The sequence below is a fragment of the Sinohyriopsis cumingii genome, chromosome 1 (genome assembly GCF_028554795.1).
Source record: "Sinohyriopsis cumingii isolate HCF-2022 chromosome 1, ASM2855479v2, whole genome shotgun sequence".
NCBI classification, from domain to species: Eukaryota; Metazoa; Mollusca; class Bivalvia; order Unionida; family Unionidae; genus Sinohyriopsis; species Sinohyriopsis cumingii.
The window spans coordinates 143,666,026-143,675,861 of record NC_142961.1 but is presented as its reverse complement, the minus strand read 5'-3'; the positions used below and the strand labels follow the sequence as shown (position 1 = coordinate 143,675,861).

The window sequence follows — 9,836 nt, the reverse complement described above, 5'->3', positions numbered from 1 at the left end:
AGATACAAGGTTTGCGCTGTTCATTGTTAGTTTATTGCATTTATCTTAATCCCTGACACACGTGATCCCTTGCTGGATGTTTGTATGTATATACGTTTATTGAAGTTCATAAAAAAAAAAAAAACATTTTACTTCCAAGAAAAAAATGTAATATTTATTTCTCAGCAATCCATAAATGTATAATATTAAGAATCCTTATGTTGATAAGATACAAAAATATTGCCTCTTACAGGTGTCGGTCGGTGTCGGTGTACAAGCAAGGAAACAGTGCTTAGTTCTCGACTTTGAAGATCTAACCATTTATTTCACAACGCAAAGACCCACTGATGGAACGTAAGCGCATCTGTTGCTGAGTCCATTACATCTAGCCTGGTTCTTGTTAGCCCCGAGGCAGACACGTATATCTGTTTTATACGTTTCCAGGGCTTGTCCGGTTAAAGTAGATCGCTCAATTAAGATGTTTGCCAATCGAGTATTATCGTCTTGAGGGACGATTTTGGTGTCATTCCGTCCAAAACCGCCAGAACCGAAGAGAAGTGCGACTAAAATTAATAATAATAATAATAATAATAATAATAATAATAATAATAATGATAAAGTATCACAGCCTCCAATGAAGACTTAATTCATACATTTTACTTTGAAAATACTTTGAATGTGTTATTTCATACTGAGCATAACCAGAAAAAGTTACAAATAGTTTTTCATAAATTCATTCTGTTTTTGTTCCTAATTTTCGTTACAGAGAATTCCTTAAACTTGTATTTGCCTGATGCTATACCCCAGGCATCTCTTTCATAATATTTGCCTGATGCTATACCCCAGGCATCTCTTTCATAATATTTGCCTGATGCTATACCCCAGGCATCTCTTTCATAATATTTGCAATGCTATACCCCAGGCATCTCTTTGATAATATTTGCAATGCCATCATCGAATTTTTATTTATTAGAGTCCTTAAGTTGAGCATATAGGTCTTAACTTAAAAATAGAGTTTCTTGGTATTCGATGTGTATGGACCTTTTGCACAATGGTATGCTATGACGATGCACTTACAAAGCAATAAAAGTGCTCCACCGAACACCCCTGAACCAGATCCATAGCTACCCACTCCGCCATATGGAATACCTGGGACAAAACCGGCGGCGTTTCCATAGTGGATGAGGTAGGGCATACAGACACAAAGGATAAGTAAAGAGGTCACGAACTTCATCCTGATGTACGAAATCTGGCTAATAAAAAGAAATCAGGAATTAAAAAGGGTTATGATAACGCAAAACGCTGAGTCAAGCTCTTTGTATTTTTAGTTTCAACGATGAATTATAGGAAGTGAGGTCAGAAAATTTGTAGGAACCGATGCCAACAATGATAATTACACAAAAGAGGTCACTACCGAGAGAGTCAAACAACTTCTACGTGAGTCTGGCTTTGACTGTCCATGTTTCCCCTGTTTTTAAGGACCTCAAGATAACAGTCGTTGTCAGCTAAAATGTTCTTAAACTCGCAAATACTACAGATAATTTTTGTCTAATCATCTAAGATCACACATCATGAAACTCGAATTTCACGCTCGCGTGGTTTTCTTGTTTCCCATTGGTATGATTCCTCAGTAAGCCTTTTTGAGCCAAATATTAGAAGTTTACGCCTACAAATCATGACTCAAACATCTAATACAAAGAATTATTTATCAAATTACTGAACACGTATATCTAAATATATTCAGAGAATTCCCGATGTTAAGAGATGAGGGAGGACCCATTTACGAAACTAATCCAGGGTAACATAAAGTTTCGTGAATAATTTTCATTATGATGTATGCCACTATAAATTGGCTGATTGCTCGGTTTGAGAATGTCTTCCCAACATGACTCCTCGTAATCATCAAATAATCACTAAATCTATCATTGCTATTCACGGTTATATAAATACAAATAGCATATGCTCTAGGTTTATAACAACAATAATACTAATAATAATAATGACAATATTGATCTTAAAATTCACAGTCTTGATTACTTTAAGTCGGGATCCACCGTCATTATTTATGCATTTCAAACTATTAGCACTCCGACTTTTCACTGGAACTATGTTATGGAAATACATTATTATTATTATTAGTGGTAGTAGTAATAGTAGTAGTAGCAGTAGTATTAGTAGTCGATCATATTTGAGGTTCCGCGTACTTCGCAATAGGTTCGCAGACAGTTCCTTAATGGTTTCATATGCCCTTAGGTTATAGTGACATACTTCCGCACTGGTTCCATACCTCTTCGGTAATAGTGACATACTTCCGCAATGGTTCCATAACTCTTCGGTAATAGTTAGATATAGCCGCCATGGTTCCATAACTCTTCGGTAATAGTTACATATAGCCGTCGTTCCAGTTCGATATACTTTTCCAGCATTTATGAATAGTTGCAGATTGGTGCCCACATTAATTTTATACAGTATTCATAACTGACGAATTCGGATATAACTAATTTGAAAAGTGTAAAATTTAGCGAGGAGAGAGGTGTAAGCGATAGTTTTGATTGTGATAGCCGTTTTGGCTATCACTTGATCGTGTTATATTCATGCTACTGTTACGTCTTTATGGTCGTAAACTACGTAACCGAGAGAAATGAAACCAAAACGTTTCATAAAATTCAACAAGCAATTTATTTCCTTCGAATACAAAGTGAAAATTGAAAAGACACAGTATTGTGTATTAGATCCTAAACAATCCCAATCATCCATCACAAGTCCCAAGATACAGAATGTTCCGAATGAATTAGAATAATTATGAACGTGTTCATGTACCAATAGTCTTGAATTTGCTGGTGTATCAGTATCCTTAAATGTGCTGTTCCCTGGAAAATGGAATTACACGAACTTGATATGGACTTTCAATTATAGAAGTAAAACTGCAGAATGTAACTAAAAGGTCTCATTCACAGAAACAGCCTTAATTTGGAGGACTTTTCATTAACTTCGAGCCATTTTTAAGTGATTCGTTATTAAAGATAATATGTATGGTTTGTTGTTTTTAATCAATAGTAGATAGTAAATCAATGTAAACAACTAACGTTTTCAAAATTATATTTGTTAGATACTTTAAACATCGAGAGCGAGGGAATACACATCACCTCAAATATGATTAATGTATTTCAATAAGAAGAAAACTTGTGAAGAGAGATGCGTTTTATTTAATTGTTTTTTTAGCTAGTTGCTTATTTTTTTATCGATAACCCTTAATATTTAAGATAGGTTGGTTCAATAATGGACAGTTCCCAATGTTGCTGTATTTTTAATTGTTTCTTATTGAATTTTCTGTATTTCTAAACGTTTAAATATCCCAAGAATATCAACTTCCATTTGTGTCTCCAACTAAAACGCCCCCAAAACTCACTAATGAATTTTGCACAAACCCGGTACAAAAAGCAGCAGTAATTCGCTGATCGATTCTCGATCCACTGTATTGTCACACACACACACACACACACACACACACATTATGGCGTGTGCTGTTTGCATGTATGTCTCTGTTTATAGCCTTGTTCGATTTTAGTGATTATTCGTTTCCTTATAGAAGTCGCAGGCAGGAAGGTATTTCTCAAACCCCGTAATTAGCCAGTTACTATGAGCAGACATCATTATATACACTTTTCACGAGATTTTATGGTAGCCTGGATTACTTTCGTGAAATGGACCTTCTTGAATTCTTAACATATGGAATTCTGGAGATGTTTTAACGTACAAGTATTTGGACATTTGAGCTAGGACTTATTATGTGTATTACGCGTTTGTATCATGTTGTGTAGTGCGTGGCGTGAAATACCACATTGCGGCTTGGAAAGTTTATTGATAATTGTACTAATTTGAAACAAGAAAACCAATGTAAGTGTGTAATTAGAGTCTCGCACATGTTTGGTCGTTAGTTGATTGGAGGGGAAAATTTGAGTTATTAGCGCACTTAAGAAACTTTCAGTTGACAACGACTGTTGCCTTGAGGTCCACTGGAATAGAAAAACGAACCTGAAGCCAACCTCACACGTGTATTGATTCAGTTCCCATAACAGACCTAGTGAAGCACACTTATATTAAAACTTCATTAACTTTAAATTTCGGAATGCATTTATCAAACATATTTCTCGGCATAGACTCAGCCTTCATGCAAGCGTCTGTTTAGGGAAAGCCATAGGAACCGAGGCTTGTTTGATCTGTACGTGTTTCAGTATTGTGTTTTCAATTCCGCACCTAAACAATCCGGTGCTAATTTCAACAATGAGTTTTCGAAAATGAATGACGTAAAGTTAATGAAATTATATAAATAAAACATGTCTCTATTGTTTGAGTTACAAATGAGATAAGCTGTCAAAAGGCTCTATTAATTAAAGTTTTACCTTACATTATCCCCCAACCCTCCCCAAAACTCATCCCTAATATACTGTTTTTTATGTTGATCCGTTTCTAGACTGGTTCACATTTGTCCATGTAATGGATGCCGTGAGTCATGTAGGACCGATGGCGTATTACATTATTAGCGCTTATCTTCAGCATTAAAGGCATGAAAATATCTGATATGGTCAAAAATACTTCAGTAATATCCTCGCTGGAGTCATATTTTATTTTATATTGCTCTCATACTAGTGGCACACATATTTCCTTTATCATCCTCCGCAATCCACTATGTAATCGATCAGAAGACCACATTAACAAACTGAGATTAGAAAAGTGTACAGTGAATAAAAAGGAAACGGATAAAGTTTCATCTCCATGGTGGATATAACATGACGTCTGTTATCGGAGCCCCATACTGCATCGAAGTTTTATCTAGGAATGGCTGGGAGGGGTGTTGAGAACATGAATTAAAAAAAAAAAAACAACATGTCCCTCATTCGCTTAAAAAAGTTTGCTCGTCTAAATGTCTGTATGTTCGTTGACGTTTGATGACAAAGAATATATACAGGATGTAATTCCAGGTCCCTAAAACGTGATACGCATCGTACCATGGATAATATATTTTTCATAGACGTAAGGATTGATAGAATGGAAACGGTCGAATATAAGGTAAATACAGCGACAAGCGTAGAGTCACACCAGTATGAGATTAATCCCAAAGACAAAGAGAGAATAATAAAAATGACATCTCAATACTCAAAGTGGCAAAACTTAATACCACAAAATATCAATTTATATGAAGTTATATGCCATTGATTGCACTATGTGGACTCTTTCGAGTTCATTCTAGACATTTCATACGGAAAATGTTCAATAACGGCCTTGTTAATATGTGTTATTTTACCATTTTTTTAAAATAATAATTAGAACATGAATTAAAAAAAAATAAATAAATATGTCTTACCTTTTCAACAGTTTTCCACCAAGCACATTCTAACCCTGGTCGGAACTTGTTTTATAGGGGGTTTCACGGTTAGTGTCTCCCCTTGAAAACACTAGAGGGCATCTCGGTGCAACTCACTTCCGGATAGTTCAATCAATTAAGATGGCAGTTGTAGATCAATAAAATGTGACAGACCGCTCACATTATGCAAGCAGGGTCGATATCTCACTATCTTAAAAAGAAATTCTATCAATATTTGATCAATTTTTCTTACATCTTTTATTTTTATCACTAACTTGCGCTGCTCCCAGCTTTCAAATGAATATTATCTGCCCATTGCAGAACTTCATTATCTTTCTATTACTACCTTATGCTCTAGTTTGTATTATTTGATTGTGCGAAAGTGTATCGCTGCGTAAACAGTTCTTGCAATTTATCTCTCTTGAAGAATAATGAAAATATGTTTATTTTTTTTACAGCTCCAATCATAACAGTTAATGTCGGTTGAAAGACGAGAAAAAAAAATTCTAACTTCTTAAGGTTCCTTTATTATTGATTTAGATTGGTGCTTTTCTATTAATGTTCATTATATTTTTCATGAAATAATTTGAGGTTTTTTTTTTTCAAAATACACAAATGTCAACCACTCTTGAACAGAGATGCGCACGTACGAGTCTCCTTGATGATTATGTTAATTTTATTTCCTTGAACGGTTGGAAATTTTAGAGTATACAATTTGGAGAAATATCGATGTTCAACACACTATGCATGTATAGGACATATGGCTCTCACCTATTTTACATCTTGCCACGTGGATCAATATTGATTTAAAAGACGAACCAAAGTAATAGGACGGAATCTGTGAAATAATTGGATATTTAAAACTTACATATTTGATGCAAGGAAAGTTAAACAGAATCCAACTGTATTTAAGAATGCTGTTCAAGATGAATTTACTGGTGGCAATCGGAAATGCTGTCTAAAGACCCCAGCAAATTTGAGAGTTATTACGTGCCAACATAAGCAAAGAAAAATCATGCTGAAAGTTATTGCATGTACCGTCCGATACTTGATGTTTCAAAAGTCAAAAAGAAAATGAAACAAAAAATAAAACGTCATTGGGCATGTTTTTTAATCTGAATATTGTACTATATTTACACCCAAATATGAATAAATATTCCGTCTGCATTAATTGCACTCCTCTATCGTTAGATAGCTAATGTAATTTTTGCTTTGTTAAGTTCCTCTGAATACATTAAATTACTGTGTTCCATTAAAAAAAAAATAATTTCTGGTTTAAAATATTCAGCATTACAAATCAGCTGACGTATTGAATTCGTGTTATAATTTTCTTATCGAACTTGTGTTATAACTTTCTTAACTCGTGTTATAAACGAACTATTAGCATTGCTAAAATAACTGAGAAAGAAGGATATATCAACATATGAAAAATGCAAATTGTTGAGATTGTTTTCGTTAAAGTTATATAGCCAAAAATGTGCAATAAATGTTTAAAATCAGAGAGCAAAGTTAAATGTTCCTACAACTGTATCTGAAATTATGGATAATGAATCTATATTATCAGGTATGGACAGTGTATTTAATTTAACTATTTTATATCATTTAAGTATGGAAAGTAAATATTATTTAATTATCTGATATAATGTAAGTATGGACACTGAATCTAATTATCTGATTTAATATCTATAATTATTCTCCTAGTATGAACAAAAGATGTTTGACACATATAATTGATTTATTGGTTTAACCATAATTATTTGTAGTACAGCTAAGATGCCTTCCTTTGTTGACCTTATGTTTCGCTAACCATGTGTAGAACGGTGAACTATCCGGAACTGGAAATTTTCTGTGGGCATGCGCACTGGAGCAAAGGGAGGTAATTTTAGGCGCTACGATCAGTAACTCCGTTGCAACCGTGAAACCCCCTATATGAACCGCACTGAAACCACGCCCATTATGCAAATTCTCGGTGGTCTAAGGTTGACATTGCCCGGGGTGGGAGTGGGAGACAAGCGCCCCAATCCTCCAAAATGCCCCATACGGCCTGCGTCTCTTACTGCCTCTGTCAACTAAAATCCAGCTCCTGGCCTTCGCGAGTGGCTTAGATTTGAAGCCCGGCAGACCATGTTTTCTACTAACAGGAGAAGGGGTGAAGGCGGCCCACTGGCGCCTTAAAACCAGTTGCTTCGGGTAGATGGGACTCGTAAGCCTTGGATGGTAGCTCATCTAGGAGAAGGAAAACTCCGATTCCAAACCTCTGCTGCCTTGTGGCTATACCCACTCATGGGAAAGGCTAAGGGAGTAAACCCCGACAGAAAATCCGGAGATGGAGTCCCTAAGGCGGTATGACATTGACTTCAACGTCATTCCGGCAACTCCTGCGACGCCGTTGGTGCCAAGCCGTATCGGCATTCGTCGTTCCCTTGGGCACACCAGCTGCGTGGAGAGGGGGGATCTGCTGCATGGGCAACAGCTGATTCTCCATACCACCCTGCCCAGGCTTCATAGCTCCACTGGAGAGGACACTCCAGCGTCGTCGTACGGCGTCGGCACAACACGAGAAGTAGCAGCTTACCGGTTCTAAGTCAAAGCTCGATTGGCGTAGAGCTTGGCGCCAGGGGTTACTTCTGACGGTGGGAGAGATCATCAGGTCTCACTGGACAGCTACCGCCCGCCTCAAGCTGGGCAGCCCCCAGTCAGTAAGGTGCTGCCCGCCATGGCCTGCGTGCTTCACTGGGTGCATGGAGCTTAGAGAACCATCTCGACAAGTGGGCCACAAAACTCTGCACCAGGAAAGACTAAAAGAAGAAATAAAAAGACTCCAACTCTTCGTTTTGCAACCTGGAACATCAGGACCATGTGTCCTGGATTGACCACTGACCTACAGCAGATCGACGATGCACGGAAGACTGCCGTCATTGACAGAGAACTCTCCCGACTGAACATCGACATTGCCTGCCTCCAGGAGACCCGACTGGCTGACAGCGGCACCATCAGGGAAGCCAATTACACATTCTTTTGGCAGGGGAAGCCCTTGGATGAACCTAGGCAGCATGGTGTAGGCTTTGCCGTGAAGAACACGCTAATCGCCTTCATTGAACCTCCATCATCAGGTACTGAGAGAATCCTTGCCCACCGGCTGTCAACATCCTTAGGCCCGGTCAACATCTTCAGTGTGTACGCCCCAACCCTCTACTCCACCTACGAGGAGAAAGACAAGTTTTATGAGGCTCTGGATCAGGCAATATCCAGTATCCCCAACAATGAAAGCCTTTACTTACTAGGAAACTTCAATGCTAGAGTGGGATCTGACCATGAGGCCTGGTCCACCTCTCTCGGCTTTTACGGAAGGGGCAAGATCAATGAGAATGGTCAGCGACTGCTGGAGATGTGCTGCTCCCACAGCCTATGTGTGACCAACACTTTCTTCAAATGCAAGGAGATCCACCAGGTGTCGTGGAGACACCCACGTTCACGCCACTGGCACCAGCTAGACCTCGTCATCACCAGGCGTGCAGAACTGGCCAGTGTCCTCCTTACCCGCAGCTACCACAGTGCCGATTGTGACACGGACCATTCCCTCGTGGCCAGCAAGGTGCGAATATTACCCAAGAAGCTGCACCACGCCAAGAAGAAGGGTACCCACGTATCAACACCTGCTGTGCAAGCAACCCAGAGAAAAACAGCAGTTCATCAGCAAACTGAAGGAAACCCTCACCAAAGTGACACCTGATGACACCATTGATTCCAAGTGGTCCCATATCCGTGACTCTGTGCACAATTCAGCCATCACAGCTTACGGGAAGAGGGAGCGAAAGAATGTCGACTGGTATGAGGCAAACTGGAAGGAGATGGAGCCCATGACTGAGGCAAAGAGGAAAGCCCTCCTGGTATACAAGGCTGCACCTAGCCCCAGAACACTACAAGCCCTCAGGATTGCAAGGAATAACGCCCAGAAGACCGCCCGCCGCTGTGCCAACACCTACTGGCTGAACCTTTGCAACAGTATACAGACAGCTGCTGACACCGGGGATACAAGAGGAATGTATGAGGGTATCAAAAAGGCGACATGCCCCCCCCCCCCAGCTACAAGACCGTCCCCCTCAAGTCCAAGACGGGCGAAGTCATCACAGACCAGGGGAAACAACTGCAGCGATGGGTTGAGCACTATCTCGAGCTATATGCAACTCAAAACAATGTCACTGGAACTGCCCTGAACGCCATTCCAGACCTGCCTGTCATGGAGGAGCCAGACACACAGCCCACCCTGGAAGAGCTCGGAAAAGCCATCGATTGCCTTGCCTGTGGGAAGGCTCCTGGAAGCGACGGCATTCCGCCTGAAGTCCTCAAGAGCGGAAAACCAGCACTGCTCCAGCCCCTACACACACTCCTCTGCCTTTGCTGGGAACAAGGATACATCCCACAGGACATGCGTGACGCCAACATTGTCACTTTGTACAAAAACAAAGGAGACCGTAGCGACTGCAACAAC

At 39.4% G+C, this 9,836-nt stretch overlaps 1 long non-coding RNA gene across 1 annotated transcript; it reads right to left on the bottom strand.

Moving 5' to 3' along the window:
- Positions 1 to 212: 212 nt before the first annotated feature.
- Positions 213 to 5,385, bottom strand: LOC149808063 (uncharacterized). The gene is made up of 3 exons (XR_016418485.1): positions 5,345 to 5,385; positions 1,057 to 1,232; positions 213 to 542 (listed from the first exon to the last, which is right to left on the bottom strand). It is a non-coding gene; the product is annotated as an uncharacterized LOC149808063 (long non-coding RNA).
- Between the last annotated feature and the right edge of the window lie 4,451 nt (positions 5,386 to 9,836).